Raw genomic sequence first — 27,609 nt, 5'->3', positions numbered from 1 at the left:
CCGATCTTTGAGATACATTTTACATCTTCAACCACGTTGACATCAAAATATACTGTCTTGTTTTTTTTTCACCAATCAAATATCCTTTTATTTTTTTCCACCCCCTCCACCCTTCCCTATTTACAAAGACTTTATTTCCATTTTTCCATTTCTCAGCATTTTTCCTTTCCCTTCTTTCCTTTCCCCTGCCCCTCCCACTACCCCTACCCCTTTGGACATTTTCTTCCTATTTTGCGTTATCGATTATTCATTCTAATCATTGGTACATTTTAGGTATACAATATAATGACATTCATCATTGGAAATTTGCACCTTTACGTAGTCTCTCTTGGTTCTTATTTTTCACCCTTGCCCAGCCCTCCCTTCAACCCCTCCATTCCTCCCTATTTACAAAGATTTCATTCCTATTTTTCCATTTTCTCATACTTGGAAACAGCCCAAATGCCCATCAACTGGAGACTGGATAAAGAAAATGTGGGTTTTTTATAAAATGGAGTACTACTCAGCCATAAAAAATGAGAAATTAGAGACATTTATAGCTAAGTGGATGCACATTGACGCGATACTCTTAAGTGAAATAAATAGGACACACATGTATAAATACCAAAGAGTTTCTCTGGTGTGAGAAACTGAAAGTGTAAATAAGGACTCAAATGTATAATTGGTAATGTGAAATAGGAAGAAAAGGGGCAAAGGGGAAGGAAGTGGGAGGGCTAGGGGAAAGGATAGAAGGGAATGGGATTAATATGAGAAAATATACTATCATGTTGTTGAGACGGGGTCCATGGGAGCAAGATTGGTGGCTGCTAAACTTGAAACAAAAAGCTTCAGATATACCCATATAGATAAATCAGACTGCTCCGGACCTCCCATGAATATAAGTAACAAGGCCTCTGGGGAGATCAAAATTGCCTATACCTATTCTGTTAGTTTCCAGGAAGACAAAAAAATCAGATGGGCATCTAGATGGGACTATATTCTGGAGTCTATGACTCACACCCACATTCAGTGGTTTAGCATAATGAATTCCCTCATCATTGTTCTGTTCTTATCTGGAATGGTGGCTATGATTATGTTAGGGACACTAGATAAAGACATTGCCAGATACAATCAGATGGATTCTACAGAGGATGCCCAGGAAGAATTTGGCTGAAAACTAATTCATGGTGACATATTCTGTCCTCCAAGAAAAGGGATGCTTCTGTCAGTCTTCCTAGGATCTGGGACACATTTTAATTATGACTTTTGAGGCTCTATTTTTTGCCTGCCTGGAGTTTTTGTCCCCTGCCAACAGAGGGGCGCTGATGACGTGTGCTGTGGCCCTGTGGGTGCTGCTGGGTACTCCTGCAGGTTACATTGCCACAAGATTCTATAAGTCTTTTGGAGGTGAAAAGTGGAAAACAGATGTTTTATTGACATCATTTCTTTGTCCTGGGATCGTGTTTGCTGACTTCTTCATAATGAATCTCATCCTCTGGGGAGAAGGATCATCAGTGGCCATTCCCTTTGGCACATTGGCTGCCATACTGGCCCTTTGGTTCTGCATATCTGTGCCTCTGACATTTATTGGTGCATACTTTGGTTTTAAGAAGAATGCCATTGAATACCCAGTTTGAACCAATCAGATTCCACGTCAGATTCCTGAACACTCTTTCTACACAAAGCCCCTGCCTGGTATTATCATGGGAGGGATTTTGCCCTTCGGCTGCATCTTTGTACAGCTTTTCTTCATTCTGAATAGCATTTGGTCACACCAGATGTATTACATGTTTAGCTTCCTGTTTCTGGTGTTTATCATTTTGGTTGTTACATGTTCTGAAGCAACTATACTTCTTTGTTATTTCCACCTATGTGCAGAGGATTACCATTGGCAGTAGCGTTCATTCCTCACCAGCGGCTTCACTGCAGTATATTTCTTAATATATGCAATACATTACTTCTTTTCAAAACTGCAGATCACAGGAACAGCAAGTACAATCCTGTACTTCAGTTATACCATAATAAGGTTTTGATCTTTCTTTTTACAGGAACTATTGGCTTCTTTGCATGCTTTTGGTTTGTTGCCAAAATATACAGTATGGTAAAGGTTGACTGAAGAAGCCCAGTTTGTCCAGTAAAAACAGAAATAAAATTATTCTTCAACAAAGACCTGTTTTTGTGACTACCTTGGGTTTTATCAGACGTATTGGCCTAGTAATCCTACAGAAACAACATACTTCTGCATACACCTCTTTCCAAACACCTGTCCCCACAAAATGTGTTTTTGACTCTAAAGCATTTGTATTGTGATTTGATTTAAGTTTATATTCAGTTGTTCTCTATGAAGAGCAAATTTAATAAATATTATGTGCATTTGTAAATATAATAGCTAGAAAGTTTTCAGTACTTTTAATGGCAGAATAGAGGAGGCCGTAATACTAGCGAAATACAGGACAGTTAATTGTAAATAGGATTTTCTAGGCTCAGTAGGTGGAAAGAATTATTTTTCTTTGAAGGAAATAACTTTTTATCATGGTAATTTTGAAGGATGATTCCTGTGATGTGTTCACTGGGGGGAATGTAACTTTTAAAAATCTTGTATCAGTTGTAACTGTTCATATCTTCTTAGTTTTCTGTGTTGACTTCATTATTCCCATGGTATTGGCCTTTTAAACTATGTGCCTCTGAGTCTTTCAATTTATAAATTTGTTATCTTAATAAATATTATAAAAGAAATGCAATTTTTGATTGAATATAGCCTGCTTAGAAGATAGAGTAAAGTACTTGAGGACTTGAATTAGGGTGCTGTGATTGTAGGATTGAAGGGGAATATGTTCTGTTAAATAACTGTATTTAATTATATATGTGTATATATAATCTTCAAATATATAATTACATATTAACATATGTGTAAAATATACATTGCCTACATGCGTATACATCCAAATGAGGACAAAACCTAATGTGTTTCAAGGAGGGAAATAAGTCATTTTATGTATAAGTACAGTTTTACTAAGTACCTGGGTTTTTTGTTGCATCTGGGTAACTAGCTGATTGTGATCTATAATTATATAATTGTGGACAGCATGCACTATGCCGATGAGGTATAGCTTTGACACTATGTTGTTAGATACAGTATAAATTAATGAACAGAATACAGTCTCCCTTTTTGTTTCTTAGAAAGTGTCCTCTCTTCCCAAGGGATGTACCTTGATGGATATTTAAATCAGGTACAAACATTTTGAAATGAGTTGAACATATCTTGAATATCAAACACAATGGTAAAAAATATTAACTCAGTCAAGCTGAGACAGAGACAAACACACAGCAAGGAGTCCCAGATCAATAGAGGCCCAAGAGGCTTTGAGAACACAAAGAGGGGCCATCTCATGTAGAACTGGAGGTCAGAATTGAGGTCCAGGAGGTGGGCTGTTCAAGAATTATCTAAACTGGGGGCTGGGGATTTAGCTCAGTGGTGCCTCAGCCTGCCTTGCAAGTGCAAGGTCTTGAGTTCAATACCTGGTACAAAAATTTTAAAAAAAGAATTATCTAGGCCAAAACCAAAGTTAAAGACTTTGGCTGAAAAAGCCCAGAGGTGAAAAAGCATAAGGATCCTGGAGAAATTCCATGTGGTAGGACACAGAGTGAGCAGTAGGAGGAGATAGAAAGGTGTGAAAGCAGTAAGCTGTTGTGAGATAAGAATGAGGAGCAAGGAATGGAGAAATCGCACAGAAGGCACATGTGTCATGTCAAGGACGTTTGACTTAATTATAATGGTAGTGGAGGAACATGAACAAATGTGAGCTTGAGAAAGATGTTCCTGGCTATAATGCCACTGGGAAGGAGTTAGAGAAAGGAGAGAAGTTACTTAGGCTAATCACATAAGGAAAGCCAATGAGAGAAATAATCAAAATGGTTATCAGTATCTTGCAATTCATTGGATATGAGTGGGGTTGGGGAGAAGTGGGAGGCAGAAACAGGAGGAGTCATTCGGGCATAATTATATGAGCAGAAGCTCTGTAGCACAATGCTGAGCCCACTTTGCAACAGCCTCAGTTTTCCCATCTGGCTAAGGGACTAATAAAACTTACCGCACAGGGTTATTGTACAGCATAGACATAATAACCTATATAATACACTTGAAAGCAGTATGAGATTAAAATATGGTTACTGTTGCTTTCCTAGCAATTGTTATTTGATTATCAGGTCAAAAAATGAAATACCTTTCATGAGATCTTATGCCTAGGTACCATTTTTTATTTGTCATTCATGGGTTAAATGGGAAAAGTATATGTCAGAATATACCAAGTTAACTGGTTTTTATTTATTTATGCAGAAGAAAACCCCAAAGAGAATAATCTCCTGTTTTCAAGCTCTTATTTCATTTCATACAAAGATATTTAAATATATGAAGCCAAATATACAATCCCTGAAGATGCCTGCCTAGTGTGCCAGTGGTGTACCAGTGTGAGACATCACACCCCAAAGTACCCAAAGAGGATATTTACCTCCTTGTGTGGGTTTCCTAACCCTTCTGAAACATTCAGAAACAGGAGGATGCTTGGAAAAAGAAACTGTCACACCAATTTTTCTGCCTTTTCCTCTATCACTTCATCTGTTTTCAGTGATGTTTGTCTGTGTCTGACAGGCAACAGTGGAAACCTATGCCTTACCAGTGCATTACACAGGTAACCGTGTTCCCAAGACGGAAAAGGTGGAACCTCACAGCACCATGTCCAGTCTCTTCTATTCAGCCATTTCTATACTTTAGGAGTCTATTATTGAAAATACCTCTCTTGGTTTCAGAAATCTGCATCTCAGTTCTACATGTACTATAATAGAAAATCTAGCCAATAGAGGCTTTAAAAAGGGGTTAATTTTAATTTCTGACCAAGATGGAAGAAGGTTGGCACCATGTATTATCAGGGACCTAAGCTTTCTACTATCACTCTAAACTCTTTTACTATTAACTTTTATCTTAACATTTGCTGCATCTCAAGCTGTAAGATAGCTGCATCAGCCCTGGACATCATGATGTTCAAAGCAGAAACATAGTAGAGGGTGCTATGTGTATCCAGTCCTTTAATAAGAAAACTCCCATGATAGTCTCCCAGTTATGTCTCATTAGTGGCAACATGGTCCATGGCCATTTCTAGATACAGAGGAGTCTAATAAGAAAATCAGTATTCTGCATTCTTAGACCTCTAAAGTAGGAATAAATGAAAAAGAAAATGGGGTTGATAATACTGATGGCTTAGTAGCTGTATTTATTGTTACAAGTATCCCCCAAATGTAATGGCCTTAAATAAAAGAAGTGTCATTGTCTTTTAGCTTTTGAGAGTCTAAACTTCCAGAGCATATTTAGCTGGGTGATTTGGGCCTGAGGTCTTTCAGGAGATTGCAGTTATGTGTTGGCCTGGGCTGCAGCCCTCTGAAGGTTTGGCTGGGCCTGCAGAATCTGCTTCTAAAGTGCTCCACTGACTTGGCTGGCCAGCTGGTGCTGGTTACCAGTGGTCAACTTTGGTTCTGCTCAAGGAAGCCTCTCCAAAGTTCATGGTGATTGGCTTCCTATGGAGCAAATGATTCAAGGAATCAAAGCAAAATCTGCAATACCTTTTATGGGCCATTTTCAGAGGTCACACCATCATTTCTTCAGTATTCTGTTGATCACATAAGTCAGTCCTATTCCACATGACAGAAGACCATACAAAGGCACGAATGGTTGCCATTTTATGGGCTCCAATAGCAGCGAAGACCTAAGGTGCTGCACCTATTTTATCTCCTATGTCACACCACGTTGGTTTTTGGTGGCCATAGGGATACTTTTTCATGCTTTCTGTGTTCCCTGTCTGTGAGTAGGAATGAGTGAATGTGAGAGAAGTTAAAAGAAGAGGCTTATTAATAAGGTTACAATTAGCTAACAAGAAGTGATCATGCATGCCTCCTCACTTCACCAGAAGAATCCCTCTGAATGACCAACCACCAGAACAAGGAAAAGGTACACAAATAGGGCCTGAGTGGTAATTCCTACTTTCCCTATCTGAGAAAATTTGCTGAAAAACCCAGACATTGCCATATGACTATAAAATCAGTAGGAAAACTGAACTGTAGTAACATAGAGCGACTGGTGAGAATTGTTTTCTCAGTAGTAAATAGCTCATATATTATATCTGTGTGAGACAGAGGCAAGAAACTGATGTTTAGGATAGATGTTTGCATGTTAGATATTTTTTTCTGACATTAGGAAATGTAGGGTAATTTTATCTTGTTAACCGCACATTGTAACCAATTTGATTTGCGTGCTTTTAGTACAGTTCCCTGATCACCATTGCAAAATTGTTACATGAAACAAGATTATTGCAAGATATAAATTAATAAAACCTAACCAATTTTTGACTGTGGTAGCTGCTTATAGTTTCAGATAATGAGCAGATAAAGACTAATTTGGTGAGCCAGGCTACCATTCTGAAGGATTCAGGCTATTAGGTTTGCCATATTCTTATTATTGCATTTATGCAAATGTAGATATGTCCACCACGTGTCTATCCACTTCACATATCTTGATACTCATTTCACTGATGAGAGACTATTTCTAGTATCTTTTATGCTATAAACTAAGCCCTTAATATTTATCTGACTTGAAGATATCTGAAACCTATTTTGTAGAAACTGTATCTAGAATTGGCCTTTTGATTAAGATTGTTCCCATGCTAGCTCAGCACTCCCAGCTATGTGATCCTGATTAGCACAGAAGACCAGACCAAAGGTGAACATTGAAACTATCACACACAGAGGCTGGGGATTTAGCTCAGTGGCGCTGCGCGTGCCTTGCAAGCAAAAGGTCATGAGTTTGACCCCGCTACCAAAAATAACAAAACCAAACCTATCACACACAGATACATAACCCCTCTATGTTGGAGTATTTTAAAGAAATCTAGACTCTCATAACTGCCACTCACTGAATAGCTGCCACACACAACTGCCTGTTCTTATTCCACTTTTTTCAGAGAAGTCAAGAATCTTTATTAGCAATGAGAAATACTCTAGGCCAGCTTCCCCACCTTTCTCCTATTTTGATAGTTTGGCTGCTGTTTTAGTCTTGGAAGCAGACAATACTTTGTCTGGGATAGGCAATAGGAAATAGTGATAAAATAATGATAATTCATTAACATAGGAGTATTTATGCAGATAAACCCAGATGTTAGGATTAGTCCCCAGGCCCCCCATGAAGTAAAATTCAGTTTGTCTTTGTTAAATTTACCTTCTCTTTTTCAAGTCTCATTTGCTATCTTGTAATTGATCCTTTTATTCATTACAATATTCTCTCATGATAGGAATTTCATATCTAGTCTATACAATGCCTTAGCTAAAAGCCATTTGCTTTCAGCTATATGGCATTTGTGTCATTATAAAAAGATATGTTATTTAAAGACAGTATTGACTAGTTAGTGCCCCTTATCATGCCACAGTTGGACTGTTCAGCTTTTTAATAAACAAGTCCACATGAGATCATATTTAATCTTCACAGAAAATTTATTTTACAGAGAAATGCAATCTTCTTCCTAGGAAAGAATAGAGAGGGAAAACAACACTGAGATTCTACCTCACTCCAGAAAGAATGGCTGCTATCAAGAAATCAACCAACATCAAATGTTGGTGGGAGTGTGGGGAGAAAGGAACCCTTCTCCACTCTTGTTGGGAGTGCAGACTGGTGCAAACTGTGGAAGTCAGTGTGGAGATACCTCAAAGAACTAGGACTGGAAGTCCCATTTGACCCAGCTATTCCCCTGCTGGGTATCTTCCCAAAATAATTAAAAGAATCATACCACAGTGATATATGTGCACCCATGTTTATAGCAGCACAGTTTGTAATAGCTAAAGTTTGGAAACAGCCCAAATGCCCATCAGCTGGAAACTGGATAAAGAAAATGAGTTTTTTAAAAAAATAAAATGGAGTATTACTCAGCCATAAAGAATGACAAACTAGAGACATTTATAGCTAAATGGATGCATATTAAGGCCATACTCTTAAGTGAAATAAATAGGACACACATGTATAAATACCGAATAGTTTCTCTGGTGTGAGAAACTGAAAGTGTAACTAAGGATTAAAATGATTAAAATGAATAATTGATAATTTGAAATAGGAAGAAAAGGTCCAAAGGTGTAGGGGAAGTGGGAGGGGAAGGGGAAAGGAAAGAAGAGGAAGGAAAAAATTATGAGAAAAGGAAAAAAATGGAAACAAAGTCTTCGTAAATAGGGAAGGATGGAGGGGGGAAGGGAGGGCAGGGGAAGGGGAAAAAATAAGAACCAATATACATCATGTACAGGTACAAGCACCCAATGATAAATGTAAACATATTGTATACCTAAAATGTACCAATAAAAGAATTTAAGAAAAATAAAGAAAGAATAGAGGGGAAGGATTTACTGTCAAATCACCTCCATAAATAGAGCTCTTTTTTAAAAGTTTGGTAATAGATGGATTTTGTTCTTTAAAAAATTAAAGTCAGCTGTTTAGCACCTGCAAAAGATTCAGGATATATTATATTCAATAAGTTTTAACTTTTTAAAAGAGGAAAAATTCAGCAAACAGAAAAAAGATCTTAGTACAGTAAATGTTAGCATCTGAGAATCTTTCTTTGGCTTATTTGTGAGTGTTACTTAAAAGTCTGTCTGAGGCTCATTAGGCCATTTAAAATCACAGGTCTATCCATATGTAGACCAAATGTTTAAGAAAGGATTGCACACCCACAAAAGAAGTACAAGAAAAATAAAAGGTCTAATAGCTTTGCCTGGAAAGTGCCAGGGTGCATGCTGTTTTCAAAAGATAATTATACTCCACCCTTGCCTATCCAGGGATATAAGGAGTTCTTGTTTCATGAAATTCTATAGAAAAAAAGATTACATATTTTACATTAGTACAATCCCAGTCTTGAGAGAATTTTGATGTCATTTGTAATTGAGAATCACATAGCTCCCATTTTTCATATTCTATGTTTTCTATGATTATAATAACCATAGTTATCACATCCAAACCTGGGGTATGTGAGCAATGTAGGTATGGTTGTTTTAATTGGGTCTGGTGACCTAGTGGAGGTGAGGCTCTGGGGATGGTAATGAGTAATGAGATCAAGTACCGTGCCCAGTTTACTGCTAGCACCCTTTCAATATCCTGTATCATCCATGGTTACATTAGAAGGGCTTTAAAGTTGAACAAAATTTAAATTTAAAAATATTTTAAATAAAAGCATATTTCAGCTAGCAAAGGGTACCTGAAGACTTCCTGTGAAATATTAACTTCAAAACATCTGGACCCTCCCTTATTAGAATACTTTAGATACTGAGTATATGATGGAGGTTTGTGATCTTGTGAAAAATTCAGTTAATCCTAAGTATCCCAGGACAGTTGGCTCTGAAATCCTTGCGGACATCAAAATCTGTGGATGCTCAAAACCCTTATATAAAACAGATAACTATTTACATATAACCTAAGCACAGCCTCCTGAATACTCTAAATCATATTTGAATTACTCATAATACCTAATACAATGTAAATGCTATGTTAGTTTTTATACTATATTATTTAGGGAATAAAGACAAGAAACAAATCTTCCTGTATTTAGTATAGATACATTTTTTTTCTAAAATATTTTTGATCTATGGTCAGTGGTTGATTGAATGCATGGAGGCTAAACTCTGGGTTCAAATAATCAACTATATTTGTTCTTTTTCCCTGTGTCCTACCATGTAGCTCCTGAATCTCTTGGAATCTCTGGAGCTATAAGAATGTCGTTCGTGAAAACTATAGGCCCATCTCTTTAATGAACATAGATGCAAATATTCTCAACAAGATATTAGCAAATACAATGCAACACATTATCAAAAAGATGATACATCATGATCAAGTAGGTTTCATCCCAGAGATGCAAGGATGTTTTAATATATGTAAGTCAATAAGTGCAGTACATCACTTAAACAGGAGTAAGGTCAAAAACCACACAATCATGTCAATAGAAACAGAAAAGGCTTTGGACAAAATCCTACAACCTTCATGATAAAAATCCTGAAGAAAACAGGTATAGAAGGACCACATCTGACTATGGTAAAGGCTATATATGACAAACTAATAGGTAGCATTATACTAAATGTGGGAAACCTAAATCATTCCCCCTAAAATCAGGAACAAGACAAGTATATCCACTATCACGAATTGTATTTACCACAGTACTTGAAACATTAGAGCAATTGGGCAAGAGAAAGAAATAAAAGGGATACATATAGGAAAGTAAGAACTCAAATTATCATTATTTGCACATGACATGATACTCTTCATATAAGACCAAAGTAACTCCACCAAAAAACTCTTAGAATTAATAACCAACTTAAACAAAGCAGCAGGATACAAGATCAACACACAAAAATCATTAGCATTTGTGTATACCAACAATGAATGGATGAAAAGGAAAATATGAAACCAATACTATTTACAATTGGTTCGAGAAAAATGAAATATATAGGAATTAACTAAGGAAGTGAAAAACCTCTACAAAGAAGACTACAGTACTCTGAATAGGAAGATTGAAGAGGACATCAAAAAATGGAAAGATGTCCTTGTTCCTGGATAGGCAGAACCTATATTGTCAAAATGGTCATAATTCCAAAACTATTATACAGATTCAATGCAGTCCCAGTCAAAATACCAACAACATACTTTATAGATCTAGAGAAAATAATGCTAGAATCCATATGGAGCCAGAAGACCCAGAATAGCAAAAATAATTTTGGGAAATAAGAGCAAAGCTCCAGGAGGTATAGAAATACTTGACTTCAAGCTACACTACAAAGCAATGGTGATAAAAATGGAATGGTACTGGAACAAAAACAGACTGATGGATCAATGGAACTGAAATGAGGATACAGAAACCTCCTTAGACATATTCAACTATTTGGTCTTTGATAAAGAGACCCAAAGCATATGTTCGAGGAAACATAGCCTATTCAACAAGTGGTGTTGTTGGAAAAACTGGGTATCTGTTTGGAGAAGAGTGAATCTGGACCCTTATCTCTCACCATATACTAAATTAAAATCAAAATGGATCAAAGATCTAAACATTAAAACAGAAATATTAAACCTTCCAGAAGATAAAATAGGTAAAACACTTGAAGACATAGGTGTAGGAAAGGATTTTCTAAACAGAACCTCTGTCACACAAGAAATAGCAGCAAAAATCAACAAATGGGATTATATCAGACTAAAAGCTTCTGTACAGCAAAAGAATCAATCAGTAGAGTGAAGAGAACCTACAGAATGGGAACAATTTTTTCCAGCTACTCCTCAGAGAAATGACTAGTATCTAGAATATATAAAGAACTCAAAAAAATTAAACCATCTAAAATTAAAGACCCAGTCAAGAAATGGGAAAGAGAAATGAACAGACACTTCACAGGAGGAGAAATACAAATGGTCCACAAATATGTGAAAAAAAAGTTCAATATCTCTGCCCATTAGAGGAATGCAAATTAAAATAGCGCTGAGATGCCATCTTACTCTGGAAAGAATGGCAATCATTAATAAATCAAACAACAACAAAAGCTGGTGTGTCTCTATTGAAAAAAGAGCCCTTGGGGCCAGCAATTTAGCTCAGTGGCACCCGTCCTGCCTGGCAAGCGCAAGGTCCTGAGTTCGATCCCTGGTTCCACCAAAAAAAAAAAAAAAAAAGAAAGAAAAGAAAAAGGAACCCTACTGCATTGTTGATGGGAATGCAAACTAGTATAACCAATATGGAAATCAGTATGGAGACTTCTCAAAGAACTGAAATTAGAAATCACATGCATTCCAGCTATCCCTCTGCTAGTTAACTTCCTCAAAGAGCTAAAGTCATCATACTACAGTGATTCATGCATAACAATGTTTATAGCAGCATAATTCGTAATAGCTAAATCCTAGAAGTAGCCTATATACCCATCAACAGATAAAGAAAATGTGGTTTCTATATATAAAGGAATACTATGGGGCTATAAAGAATGACAGATTTGAGACATTTGTTGGAAAATGGATGCACCTGGAAAATATGATGTTGAGTGAAATCAGACACACAAACTTAAATCCAGTATGGTTTCTCTCCTCTGAGTGAGGCAAAGTACAAACAAAGAGAATGATAAAGGATGGATAGAAAGGGACAAGGGGATGGATCTCTTGCAATAGGGAAGTGGTCCAAAGGAACAAGGGCTAGGGGTGAGGAGGAGGGGAACAGGAAATAAGAGTAAAAATAGGTTATGTAAAGGAACCTAGTAACTCCAATTAATGGAAGCACTATATGCCATGACATGAGCTAAGACAAATAATATCAAGTATGAAAAAGGGGATAGGGCAACCAGAGGAGGAAGGGGGAAGGGGAGGAAAAGGGAAGGAGATTGAAAAGAAAAAAAGAAACAAACTATGATATGTACATGTAACCACTCCTAAGATGATTGTAAACTGTCTGAATTTCAAATACGTACTAATAAAATAAAAAATTATTTAGAAAAGAATGTCTTTTTTATGCTAATGAGATGACCAATGACTGGCAGCCCAGACAGCTTCAGGACGGGGACTGTTCACCAGAAATACCTGGCATGACTAGTGGGACTTTCAGTCTCATCACCCCAGCCTCTGAAAAGTGGAGATAACTCTAAGTTGAGTTGATCACTAGTAGCCAATGACTTAATCGGTCATGCCTATTTAATGAAGCCTTCCTAAAACAACAGAGTTCTGGTGATTTTCAGGATAGCTGAGCATGTGTGCTTCCTGGAGGGAGGATAACCTGGAGAGATTGGGGAAGGCCTGACTTGTTTCCCCACACCTTGCCCTGTGCGTGTCTTTCATCTAGCTGTTCACCTTAACCTTGTAATATCCTTTATAATAACCTCTGAGTGTAAGTTAAGTGTTTCCCTGATTTCTGTGAGCCAATTTAGCAAATTAATGGAACCCAAGGATGGGGTTTGGGGAATTTTGATCTCTAGCCTGTCAGAAGTTCAGGTCATAACCTGAGGCTGGTGACAGGCATCTGAAGTGGGGCAGTTCTGTGGGACTAAGCCCTTAACCTGTAGGATCTGATGCCAACTTCAGTAGTTTCAGAATTGAACTGAATTAGAGCACAACCAGTTGTTCACTGGATAATTGATCACTTGGTGTACAGAGAGAAATCTGTACACATCTGGTGTCAGAAGTATTGAGTGATTGTGAGAGTAGGAAAGACCCTTCTGATTTTTCTTATTTCTATTAAAGTTCCATAGAAAACTGAGGCAAAAAAAAAAACAATAAAAAATTTCATACTCTCTTTGGGAAGAGGGATGAAAGTTAATATTTTATGCTGACCTAGGTTGAAAATAGTCTTTATCTCACAAATTTTATTTTACAAGTTTTGTTTTACAAATGTGAACCTAAATTATATTTACCTAATTCCATTCTGGGTTTTTTTGGTGCCTTCAAAAAGGAAGGGTCTATTTGAAAATGAAAGGTCATTGTGCAGTACGAAAATTGAGAGGATCCATTCCATTTCTATTTTCTTTTGGCAGGTTTTGAACCTTGTTCAATGTCAGTAGTGTAAATAGTATTTCTTTGTATTTTGTAATTTGTCAATTTAATTTAATTTTAATTTAATTTGTTTTAAGTCAGTAATTTAACCTTTAAAATTTTACTTTAGATGACTTTTCTGCTTGGAAAGAAATCTTTAGGATTTTTCTATGAATAAAATTTGTAGCATAAACAATTTCTCAATTCCGTATAAATGCCAAGTGGCTTGTATGTTCCAGTTAAGAGAGCAATCAAGCGGTTTGTTCACTGTCAGCTTGAGGAAAGGGAATTTGCTCCTTTTGTTAAAGCCTGCATAGCCCTCACACTTTAGTAGCTGCAGAGACAGCTGCTGGGACAGGGAGCTTTTCCATAGCACCTGTGCTTGAGATTGAAGACCACCTCCTTCCTTTCTGCAGGGCTAACACATGAACCCAAGCCTGTGGTTTTATCTCAGGTGCTTACAGGCATTCAAATTCAATTCTAAACCCATCCCACTGGTTGGATGTCTCATATGAGGAATGGTTTAAGGAAGAAATTTGATTGTCTGAAATTCCCTTTTCTATAGTGGGAGCTTTCAAACTTCCTCTTCTTCTTGTCTTCCTCCTGCTCTTCCTCCTCCTCCTCTTCCTCATTCTCCTCCTACTTCTCTTCCTCTCTCTCCTGCTTTAACTTCTCAGCTTCTTTCTTCTTCTCTTCCTCTTTCTTTCAGTACTATGGGGTTGAACCCACAGCCTTCACATAAAGCTAAATCCCTATTCCTTTTTATTTTTAAATTTTGAGACAGGGTCTCACTAAGTTGGTGAGTTGCTTAGGCTGGGCTTGAACTTGCGATTCTCTTTCCTCGACCTCCCAGTGTGCTGAGATTATGAGCATGTACCACCATGCCTGCCTGAGATTTCTTGACCGTGCTCAAAACCGTTGATCAGTATATGATGGGTAGGCCCATACTCCAGTGCTTCTCAGCTGACCTTTATCAACTATATTAAGAATTTTACATTGATATATTTGTTAAGTCTTTTGAGTGCTCACATGCACTATCAGATATTGTCACTTAAACCAGTAACTGCATTGAGTAGCCTAGGATTTGCGAATCTATATTTTCTTTTGTTGCCATAACAAAGTATCAAAACTGAAGTGACAACACACACAAATGTGCTATCTAACCATCTGGTAGGTCAGAAGACCAATATGGCTCTTGTTGGGTTAAAATCAAGATGTCAGTGGACTGCATTCCTCTTCCTTGCTCATTTGGCTTATTGGAAGATTTGGTTCCTTATATTTGTTAAGATCATGGTTCCTGTTCTCTTTGCTGTTTGTCATTTGAGGGCTGGCTGTTCTCAGCTACTCAAGGCTGCTGCATCCTTTGGTTCATGGTGAGTCCCTCCCTTCATCTTCAGAGACCAGCAAGGGTGCTTGAGCCTTCATGGGGCATTTCTCTTGCTGCAGCTAGGGAAGGATAGTCCAGGGTAGTTTCCCTATTCCAGAGTTAGAACCTCAATTACAGCTAATGTAACACCACAGATTCCAGGGATTGGGACTTGACTTCCTTGGGGAGCAGTCATTCTGGCCCCATATCATCTCTGTGTGGCTAGGGAGATGCAAAGAAGTGTTACATTTCACTTGGAGTCCAATTCTGGGGGTCCACCTTCCCCTTTTAAAATATTTTATTGCAATTTTTAAAAATCATTTTATCAAAGCATCACATACATATGACTTGAAGAAACAAGTAGTATTCGTAGGTTTATAGCAAAAAGCAACATCATTTTGCCCAGGACTCCTCTCCAGATTCTTATTTCCTGAAAACTCTTAAAGTTGTTTCTTTTGATAATTATATCTATATTTCCCTATTGCATTCAATACTGTTATTTTATACTTTTTATAATTTTTAGGCCTTATGCATTTATTCTGTTCTACAGACAATGAAAATTTAGCTCATATATTATTTTTCACACAGTTCACAACTTTCTTCTCCCCTTCTCTATGCAATTGGTTATATTGCTTTTTGGAGTAAATCAGCAGCCAGAATTTACATTACTGTGAGTATTTAATGGTCTTCACAATTGAAACATATAGTGTCTTCTGAGTATATTTTGTTTTTTTCTGAATTCAACAACTCGCTTTTTAAATCTACTGATTAATTTCCTGTGTTTGTTGTACTAATTCATACCTAAATTCTCCACTGGAGCCACAATATGTTAAAAAAAAGTCAGGTAATCTACCAATTAAGATTTACCTAAAGAGCCTCCTGGAACCTTCTTTCCTGTTGCTCCAATGTAGATTATTTTTTGATAGTCTTGCTGCCCCAGTGAATTCTGCAAGCATCCCTTCATTGTCAACTCCAGAATATTTCCTGTTGGAAAAAGACAAATAGGGCATAATTTTGAGGTTTTGGAAAATAGAAAAGCTGTTAATTTTCTTTTTCCCTTTGATTGGTATTTGGCCAGATGCCACTCATCTTCTACCTTCAGAGTTTCTGTTGGGGTGCCTTACGCCATTCTAAATCTTTATCTCTGGTTGTGACTTTTTACTCTCTAGGAACTTTTGCACTAAACTTTACATAGCTGATTGCCAAATATCTTTCAGTGGTGTGTCAATATTGATTTTTTTCTCATTCATTGTGATAGTTGGATGTTCATGGTTTCATTCAATCTGGAGTTCAAAAATATTATTTGTTTGGTAATTTCATACCATAGTTTAATCTCTTCTTACTTTCTAGACAGATCATCTTAATTTTTTCTGTTGTATTTCATCTTTCTGTTTTTTGGTTCTATAATTCTGTTGTATAACTCTTATGCTACTGTACTCTCTTGTTCTTTGAACAAGAGAGCATTCCTATTTTCATTTTGTTATGGATGCAGGATCCTACCTGATGTTATGGTTTAGATTTTGAATATTTCCTAAAGACCAGTATGATGAAGGCTTGGTCCCTATCTGATAGTGTTATTGGGACTTGGTGGAAAATTTAGGAGGTGGGACCTGGTGGAAGGAAGTTAGGTCAGTGAGGGTGTGCCCTTGAAGAATATATTGAGATTAAAGACCCTCTTCTCTATGTTTTTTTTTTCTTTACTTCCTGTACACCATGATATGAGAAGCATTGCTCCACTATGTTCCCTGTCATGATGTTCAGTTTTGCCCCAGAACCAAAGCAACAGGCTTAAGTCACCATAGACTGAATCCCCTGAAAGCATGAGCCAAAATTAATCTTTCCTCTTTCAAGTTATTTATCTCAGGCATTTTTGTAACAGCTATGGAAAGCTGGTTAACACACCTGAGTAAATGTGTTTCAGTTGATTCATACTTTCTTCTGACCTCTATTTGTCTGTTTCCATTGTTTTTCTTTTCCTTTTTTGCATAATGTTGTCTGTATTTTCATTTCAGAGGCAGTGTCATGTAGAAGTTAGAAACATGGAATCTGAAACCAAATTGAATGGTTGTGAACTTGACTATACCACTTAGTAGCTTGAGTAAGTTACTTAACTTTTAGGTACCCCAGCTTACCTTACTGAAAAATGAGAATAATAAAAGTACTTACCATATAAAGTTGTTATGAGGGTTGTTATGATTTAAATAAAAAGCATTCCCTAAAGACTCTTGTATTAAGATTTTGATCCTCAAAGCAGCAATGCTCAGAGCTGGGGCATAGAGGTGTAATTTGATCATGCTGGCCCTAACCTCATCTATGGCCTAATCTATTCATGGATTCACAGCTAAATGAGCATTAGGAGATGGGGCCCACTTGCAAATAGGCCACTAGGGGTGTGCCTTTGAAGGGTATATTTTGTCCTTGACCTCTTATTCTCTTGCTGTCTTTCTGCTGTCCGCTTCTGGCTGCCATGAAGTGCACAAATTTCCTCCAAAAACCTATTCCACTATGATATTTCTGCCACACTAAAGGCCTAAAGGCAATGGACCTTGCTGACCATGGACTGAATCATCTGAAATTGTGAGCCAAAGTAATTCTTTCCTCCTTTAAGATAGACATGTCATAGCAACAGAAAGGTGACAAATACAAGAACTAAGTAAGTTTAGATGTATGTGGGAAAACAATATGTATAAAGGAGCAAATTAATTGATTTCATAAAAATCAAAATGTGGTTGGAATGGTGCTTGTTACTACTGACATTTTAGAATGCGGCACCAAATAGGTGGACTGGAGTCCTTGCACGTGTGGAAAGAGGTTGTTGACTGGTAGCTCTCTGAATGTAGACTGATTAGGTGGTGAGTTTATTTTTTCATTGGAATCCTCCAGCTATCAGCATGTACACACTTATTCTCTTGTGTTTGTTCAGGTCTCTAGAGACAAATCCTATAACTCTATTTATGGAATGTAAACCTGATTATCTGATTTCTAGGAGCCAGGTGAAGGAAGGAACCTGGGGAATCTCATATTTGGCATAAAGATTTTCATTTAAACACAGCTCCCAGTGCAGAGGAGGCTTCTGGGTCAAGTGCCACAGCTCCCAGCACAGAGAAGGCTTTTGGGTCAACATGCCACAGCTCCCAGCACAGAGGAGCCTTCTAGGTCAGCGTGCCACAGCCCCCAGTGCAGAGGAGGCTTCCAGGTTGGTGTCCCACAGCTCCCAGCACAGAGGAGGCTTCTGGGTCAAGTGCCACAGCTCCCAGCACAGAGGAGGCTTCCAGGGCAAGTGCCACAGCACCCAGGTCAATGTACCAAAGCTCCCAGCACAGAGGAGGCTTCTGCATCGACATGCCACAGCTCCCAGCACAGAGGAGGCTTCTGAGTCAGCGTGCCACAGCTCTCAGAGCAGAGGAGGCTTCCGGATCAAGTGCCACAGCTTGAAGCACAGAGGAGGCTTCCAGGTTGGTGTGCCACATCTCCCAGTGCAGAGGAGGCTTCCAGGACAACCTGCTACAGCTCCCAGTGCAGAGGAAGCTTCTGGGTCAACATGCCACAGCTCCCAGCACAGAGGAGGCTTCTGGGTCGACATGCCATAGCTCCCAACACAGAGGAGGTTAGATGTGCAGGTACCAGCAGCACACCATGCACCAATTGAAAAGAGAAGACACATAAACAAGTCTCAGAACCAGACTTCTAGATCACCTACAGCAAAGGGAAACCAGATGGAACATTCTGATATTCAACCACCTGAACTCCTTGACCTAGCAACAAAAGAGGATCTGGAAAAAATGAAATCAGAAATAATCTCTCACATAACAGCAGAGATTGGGCCCATGGTGTAAGATATGATTAATAAATAAATCTAGAGAGGACACAGATAAAAAAAACAGAGGAGCTAAGGAACATGATGGAATCCCAACATAGGAAACAACTAGAATCCATAAAACAGATTCAAACTGATTTCCAGGAGATTAAAAACTCCATTGAAAGTCTGTATAGCAGAATGAGCCAATTTGAGGACAGAATTTCAGATATAGAAGATAAGATTGCAACTAATGACCAGGAAAAGAAAAATTTCTTTCAAATTGTAAGGGACCACAAGAAATCAATCCAGCAGCTGCTAAATGATGCAAAGAAGAATAACATAAGACTGATTAGAGTCAATGAAGAAACAGGAGAGAGTGCATATGATATAAAAAAAACTGTTCACAGAAGTGATGGAGAAAACTTCCCAAACAGGGGAAAAGATAAATGAGGCATATAGGACTCCAACTACCCATGATCAAAAAAAAAGTCTATACTAAGGCATATAATTGTTAAGATTCCAGAAACCCAACAGAAGAACAAAGTTCTACAAGGAGTATAGAGAAAAGAAACAAATTACACACAAAGGAAAGCCCATCAAAATCACAGCAGACTTCTCAATGCAAACCCTCAAGGCAAGAAGAGGTTGGGGTGATGTATTTCAAGCCCAAAAGGAAAACAACCTCCAACCCAGATCGATGTACCCTGCAAAAATATCTTTCAAAATTGATGGTGAAATAAGATACTTTCATGACAAAGAGCACCTGAGGAAATTCATGAATACTAAACCAGCACTCCACAAAATTTTAGACAGTATCCTACGAAAAGACAATGAGGATCACAACTCCAGGGAGCCCAGCAGAATGAATCCACTGGGCATGACAAGAAATTAAATGCAAAGGGGAAGAATCCAGCAAAATGAAAAAGTCATGACAATGATAACTCAATATATATCAGTTATAATCATCAATGTTAATGTCTTAACTCAACAATCAAAAGAAATAGACTGGCAGAACGGGTCAAGAAGCAAGATCCAAAAATATGCTGGATACAAGAAACACACTTAATTCAAAAAGAAAGTCATAGACTGAAAGTTAAAGGGTGGACAATAATACTCCATGTAACAGGAACCTGAAAAAAAGCAGGAGTAGCTATCCTCTTTGCAGACCAAGTGGATTTCAAACCCACACTGATTAAGAGAGACAAAAAAGGACACTACATCCTTGTAAAGGGAACAATCCAAGAGGAAGAGATGACAATCATAAAGACATATGCACCAAACACTAGTGCACCCAACTATATAAAACAAATACTACCAGACATGAAAAATGAAATAAACACTAAAACAGTAGTAGTGAGGGAACTCAATACCCCACTGTCACAAATAGATAGATCAACTAGACAAAAAATAAACAACAAAATACTAGAACTCAATCAAACTCTTGAACAAATGAACTTAACAGATGTTCACAGAGTGTTCCACCCCACAAAATCAGATTACACATTCTTTTCAGCTGCACATGGGTGGTTTTCCAAAACAGACCACATACTCACTCATAGAACATATTTAGGTAAGTGCAAAGGAATTGAAGTTATCCTCTGTACATTATCAGACCATAGTGGAATGAAATTGGGGATCAATAGCAAAAGAAACCCGAAAAATTTCATAAACACATGGAAATTGAACAACACACTTCTGAATAACCAATGGGTCACAGAGCAAATTAAAGAAGAAATCAGACAATTCCTTCAATTAAATAACAATGACAATACAACATATCAGAATCTATGGGACACAATGAAAGCAGTCTTATGAGGTAAATTCACAGCAGTGAATACTCATATCAGGAAAACAGTGCAAGCCCAATTAAACAACCTGATGCTGAACCACAAGCTTCTAGAAAAAGAAGAGCAGGACAAACCAAAAGCCCAAAGAAAGGAGGAAATTGTAAAGATCAGGGAAGAAATCAATGCAATGGAGACTAAGAGAACAAAACAAAAAAATCAGTGAAGGCAAGAGTTAGTTCTTCAAAAGAATAAACAAAATTGACAAATCCTGAGCCAAACTTATCAGAAAAAGGAAAGAAAAGGCCCAAATCCATGCAATTAGAAATGAAAAGGAAGAAATTACAATGGACCCAGCAGAAATCCAGAGGAGCATCAATACTTACTTTGAGAACCTATATGCCACTAAGATGGAAAACATTGAAGAAATGGACAGATTCCTAGATACATATGAATTACCAAAGTTGAACGAAGAAGACCTAAAAATTCTAAATGACCCAATATCAATCAATGAAATTGAAAACATAATTAAAGACTTACCAACTAAGAAAAGCCCAGGTCCTGATGGCTTCACTGCTCAATTCTACAAGACATTTAGAGAGGAACTACTGCCACTGCTATTTAAACACTTCAAAGAAATCAAAAGGGAAGCAATACTCCCAAATTCATTCCTGGAAGCAAGCATTCCCTTGATCCCCAAAGCAGAGAAAGACCCAACTGAAAAAGAGAACTATAGGCCAATCTCACTAATGAACATAGATGCAAAAATCCTTAATAAGATACTGGCAAATAGAATGCAGAAGATCGTCAAGAAGGTCATACACCTTGACCAAGTGGGATACATTCCAGGGATCCAGGGATAGTTCAACATACACAAATCAATCACTGTAATACACTATATCAGTAGAGCCAAGGACAAAAACCATATGATCATTTCAATAGATGCAGAAAAAGCATTTGACAAAATCCAACATGCATTTATGATAAAAACCCTATGCAAAATGGGAATAGACAGTCTCTACCTCAATCTAATAAAAGCCATCTATGAAAATCCAAAAGCCAATATCATACTAAATTGTCAAAAACTGAAACCCTTCACACTAAAATCAGGAACAAGACAAGGATGTCCACTATCACCATTCTTATTCAATATAGTTTTGGAAGCATTAGACATGGCAATTAGATAAGAGAAAGAAGTAAAAGGAATAAAAATAGGAAATGAAGAAGTCAAATTGTCATTATTTGCAGAAGACATGATACTCTATATAGAAGACCCCAAAACTCCTCCAAAAGTCTTCTAGACTTAATAACCAAATTCAATAAAGTAGCTGGATACAAGGCCAACACACAAAAATCAATAGCTTTGCTGTACAAGAACAACAGACTCACTGAGACAGAAATAGGGCAAACAATTCCTTTCACATTAGCATCCAAAAAACTGAAATATCTAGGAATTAGCCTAACAAAAGAAATCAAACACCTCTTCTCTGAAAACTATAGAACTCTGAAAACAGAGATTGAAGACGATATCAGAAAATGGAAAGACATCCCTTGCTCCTGGGTAGGTAGGATCAATATAGTGAAAATGTCCAAACTTCCAAAACGGCTATATAGATTAAATGCAGTCCCAGTTTAAATCTGAGGATACTTCATGGACCTTGAGAAAATAGTCCAAAAATTCATTTGGAACAAGAACAGACCCAGAGTAGCAAAAGCAATTCTAGGTAACAGATACATGGCAGGTGATATTACTACCCCCAATTTGAAACTATACTACAAGGCTACTATGATAAAAGCGACATGGGACTGTCAAAGAAACAGACCTGAGGACCTGTGGAACAGATTAGAAGATGCAGGAACAACTCCAGACACACTCAGTCACCTCATCTTTGACAAAGGAGCCAAATACCCTCACTGGAGGAAATATAGCCTCTTTAATAAATGGTGCTAGAGAAATTGGGTTTCAACTTGCCAAAGACTAAAACTAGACCTATGTCTCTCACCATGCACTAAACTAAAATTGAAATGGATTAAAGATTTAAACATTAAAAAAGAAATTCTGTACTGGCTGGAACAGAGGTTAGGTAGACCTCTTGAAGACATTGGTGTAGGAAAAGATTTTATTAAAAAACCCTCAGTTGCCCATGAACTAGCACAAACAATCAATAAGTGGGATCTCTTCTTACTAAAAAGCTTCTGCACAGCGAGAGAAACCACCAGCAGTGTGAAGAGACAGCCCACAGCTCCCTCAGACAAAGGTCTACTATCAAAACTCTATAAAGAACTTAAAAAAATCAGACCTCCCAAATTTAAAGACCCAGTTCAAAAATGGGCATCTGAAATGAACAGACATTTCTCACACACAGAAGTAGAAATGTCAAATAAATACATGAAAAAATGTTCTCCATCACTGGTCATTCGAGAGATGCAAATGAAAACAAGGCTGAGATTCCACCTCACACCAGAAAGAACCGCTGCTATCAATAAATCAACCAATAACAAATGCTGATGGGGCTGTGGGGAAAGAGGAACCCTGCTCCACTGCTGGTGGGAGTGTAGACTGGTGCAACCACTGTGGAAATCAGTATGTAGATACCTCAAAGAACTAGGACTGGAAGTCCCATTTGACCCAGCCATTCCCCTGCTGGGTATCTTCCCCAAAGAATTGAAAGAATCGTACCACAGTGATATATATGCAGCCATGTTCATAGCAGGACAGATTGTAATAGCTAAAACTTGGAAACAACCCAAATGCCCATCAACTGGAGACTGGATAAAGAAAATGTATTTTTTTATATATATAAAATAGAGTGCTACTCAGCCATAAAAATGAGAAATTAAGAGACATTCATTGCTATATGGATGCACATTGAGGTGATACTCTTAAGTGAAATAAATAGGAGACGTGTAAATTGGAATAGTTTCTATTGTGAGAAACTGAAAGCGTAACTAAGGACTAAAAGTTATAATAGATAATAGGAAGAAAAGGGGCAAAGGGGAAGGGGTAGAGGAAAGGAAAGTAGGGAATGGAATTAATATGAGAAAATGAAAAAAAAGGAAACAAAGTCTCTGTAAATAAGGCAGGATGGAGGGGTTGAAGGGAGGGCAGGGAAAGGGGGAAACATAAAAAAAAATTTTCATTTAATTATCTGGTTTTCTGCATGTAATATCACTTTTGTCCTCGACTCTGGATAATGTTCAAAAATCTGTAGCTGTTATTTGTAACCTTTCCTGAAAGTTTGACCCAATGACCATGTTTTCAATTTACCCTATATCCCTGCCTTTTTGAATTTCTGGTGCCTCCAGTTCCAAGACTCATCAATTTTAGGTAGTTTGTTTTACCCTGAATCACTTCAATCCACCATTTCCACCTTTTTCTTTTCTTCTAAGTCAATTATCTGTCATCAACTGAATTTATAAGATGCCGTTACCATCTTTCAGTGTCTCTTGCTTCTCGCTCTTGAGCCAGGTCTTGCTGTATTGGTGAAATAGGAAGGATTTGGAAGCATAATTCTGTTATCATTAGATGTTTATTTGCAGATATTCATGTTTCTTGTGTTTTTCATTTTCTCTGTTACTGGTAGAGTGTTGACATAGTGGATGTGATATCATGGTATGACTTTCAGTTTTACTTCAGGACCCTCTCAGGAAGAAGCAGATTATTTTCCCTTTAGGTGTACTAATAATTAGTACCCTGGTGCCTTTTTGAAAAAACTGTTGTGCCTTCTAGCTTTTTATACTGACCACCTGGCAGCTCCATAGCTTCCATCTCCCTCTAGCCTCTGTTCCTTGAGGACGTCAGGAACCATTCAGTTCTTCCAACCTCTCAAAGTTCCATGCAGAACTGGAATGGATGTGTGCATTGTTTTTCTTTCCCCAAACATTGTGCTACATATTGTACCTCTTTCATACCCTATTGACATGGGCTGCTCTAACAGACTCTATTTCTTCAGTACTTTGTAGATGAGAGGCAAGTACCAGTCTGTATTTTTAGTTTATGCACCTGCTCCTATACACAGTTCAGGAGACTTTAAGTGAAGCTCCTCAGGAGCTCTTTCAGCTTGACTCCCTTAGGTAGCTTCAAAGAGGCTTCAAGTTCTACAAGTCAGCAAAGGAGAGATAGCTGTACTTGGAAATTAGAGGCATAAATTATTTTTGTCCAGTTTTTATGTGTCTATTTGGAATTATGGGCCCCCCCAGTGATTCATCCATCAACTTATTTACCCTGCAAACAACTTGGTAATGTGAAACTATTCATCTTTCAACATTTATTAACAGTCAGTATTTTAAGACTTAACTTCAAAGATATTACAGAAATGCAAAATCTTGCCAGCACCAATGCTATGGGACATAAATATTATCTCCATGTTAAGTAAGGACTTTAGGCCTCTTACAGTACCATGAATCTTGAGCCAACAAGCTCAACCTTCTTGTTCATTTCAATGTTGCAATGCATAGTGTTAGAGGTCAAGTCTCTCTCTTGCCCAAATTACTGTACCTGTGGGTCAAAAGATGGTCTCTCTTACGAGAAATTTTAAATGAAGTATTTCAATATCTACTAGACTTTGTATGTCCAAGTTCTGATTGGTACCAAAAGATAACAACTCAGGTCTTGTTCTCAGTCTTCAGAATAGTTATTATGATACTTCTATTTGTCTTAAAATTATATTTATAACAATAAAACATTAAAAACAATGCTAACAGCACAAAAGCATATACATACGTATGTATATGTATGTGTATATACATACGTATGTATATGTATGTGTATATGCATACGTATGTATATGTATGTGTATATACATACGTATGTATATGTATGTGTATATGCATACGTATGTATATGTATGTGTATATGCATACGTATGTATATGTATGTGTATATACATACGTATGTATATGTATGTGTATATACATACGTATGTATATGTATGTGTATATACATACGTATGTATATGCATGTATGTATATACATACGTATGTATATGCATGTATGTATATACATACGTATGCATATGTATGTATGTATATACATACGTATGCATATGTATGTATATACATACATACATATATAAAAATTACAGGTTATCAACAGATACAAAATACTTGAGATTTTAAGATCCAAAATGTCTAGCTTACTTTGGTCAGAATTATATTGAAAGTTATATGAGAAAGAAAAAAAACCCTAAAAGCAATTATACTCAAATGTTAATACCAATTTGTTTTAGAATAAGATTATAGCTAACTTTTCCTTAAATTTTCTCTCCATTTTCCAAAATTTTATTTTCTTTGGGAGAAAAATAATTTATACAGGTACATGATAGAATTTATTAAATTGAATTGCAATTAAAATATCTATTGATGAAATTTAAGTCTTCAAATTCTATATTTATATTTTTAAAGATGCTTTGGAGGGAATAAACATTCTAAGGTCCTACTGCTGAATTCTGACATGAAATAGAGTTGTGTAGAGGCCTTCTTGAGGGATGGTGAAATGGAGGTGAAGAAAGGATTTTATATATTTACTCTTCCTAGTACAGTTTATCAATGAAAGAACAAAAGTGAGAAAGTTATTTAATTCTGAGACAATGACCCAATTTAACTTTCTTTGAAACCTTATCATAAGGAAGACATGCTCAGAAAACTACAAAACAGTACATGTTCCAACTCACACTGCCCTTCATTTTTCTGTTTGTATTTGTTCATTTGTAGTCTGTTAAGTAAACAATAAAACAGACCTGGTTGGTGCAGACTTCTTGTTGCTCTACAGAAGGTTTAGCTGTCTAGTTAATGGCAAGAGATGAACCCCCAACTATCGAGAACAATTGTCAAGAGCCCAGGCTGTGGGTCTCAATCTCCTGCAAGACAATATGATGAAAGATAATAAGAACACATGACAAGAAAGAACTTAGAGAGAAAGCTGGGTCTTGGCTGGTCCAAGCTGCTCTAGGCAACAAAGGCCAAAAACACCAAGGACATTCAGTGTTTATTCATTAAAAGCATGGGAAACGGGAGTAGGATATGCTTTGGAACACCTGGTGATAGTGGATATTGCAGGCAGGGCTGTAAAAAGGGAGGCACTTGCATATCTTGCTGGAGAGAACAAACAGGTAATTTAGAGGAAAAGAATTTAATTGGGGTGGAGCTGACCTCAGCTGGAAGTTAACTCAGCAGGCCCCTGCCACTTCACACACCAGGACTTAGGTCTCAGTGGCTGCCATTAGTGAAGGAGCTAATATTCACCCAACTCTGCTATCCGTGACTCTATTTGAGTCATGTAAGGCTTTGGTCAGGCTCCTAATATAATACAGCCAAATTATGGGGAAGCAAGAAGCTTGTGCCACTTATATCCTGCTAATGCTGGGCAAGGATGTCTGCTACACCCAACTTGTGGGAACAAGAAAATACTGAGAAGGGAATCTCTTGTATTTTTCTGTATGAATTCAAAAATTCTTAGATTTCCAAGCAAAGAGAGAAGTGTAGTTTATTTTGAATATCACCATCAAAGAAAAAGAGGATTACATTATCATGAATGATTTCCCTATGGGAGTATTCAACAACTTAAATGGAAGAGCAATCCTTTCAGATTTTAGGCAGATTTTGCCTATGACCTCTTGTTCCTTCCTTCACACTGTGAAAGTCACTGTGTGGCAAAGACAGAGACTGTTCTGATGGCATACTGGTACAAATGATACAAAGCCATGGCAAAAGGGTCATTTTTCTTTTAAGAAACAGATCGAGTTGTTTTGCTCCAGCTCAAATTCTTGCAGTGGCCAGACTCTATGGGACATTTCTCATTTAATTGAGTGGCAAGGAATCCAGTGGATGGATTGGAAGGTGGAAAGTCAGGGGAGGATGTAGAGTGAATCATGAGGATTAGCTGTGCATATTATTTTTACTCAGAGTAGTCTTGTCTTTAATTCCCATAATTTTCCCCTTGGATTTTCCACATTTAAGCAATAAGTAGCCACTGTAAATTACCACTTAATAGGATCAGTTCCTCATGTCAGAAACATAAAGTGCTTCAGCAGAAAGAGAAATTAATATTTTGCTTCTACTTTCTGAGGACTGATGCATATGGTCACCATACTAGAAAGAATTTCAGATTCATAGTTAGATAAAT

General features: G+C 37.4%; 1 protein-coding gene and 1 pseudogene across 1 annotated transcript in view; both read left to right on the top strand.

Moving 5' to 3' along the window:
• LOC106008970 (transmembrane 9 superfamily member 2 pseudogene) overlaps positions 1-25,188 on the top strand; it is a 29,909-nt pseudogene extending 4,721 nt beyond the window's left edge.
• The window catches only part of Sugct (succinyl-CoA:glutarate-CoA transferase), a 743,994-nt gene that overhangs the window by 550,262 nt on the left and 166,123 nt on the right, over positions 1-27,609 (top strand). The window lies entirely within an intron of this gene.

Source organism: Heterocephalus glaber, unplaced genomic scaffold (assembly GCF_053883595.1).
Source record: "Heterocephalus glaber isolate CG9 unplaced genomic scaffold, H.glaber_assembly_v1.0 deba00001610, whole genome shotgun sequence".
Taxonomy (NCBI): Eukaryota; Metazoa; Chordata; class Mammalia; order Rodentia; family Bathyergidae; genus Heterocephalus; species Heterocephalus glaber.
The sequence above is the reverse complement of the archived record's forward strand: the minus strand, read 5'-3'. Positions and strand labels throughout refer to the sequence as shown.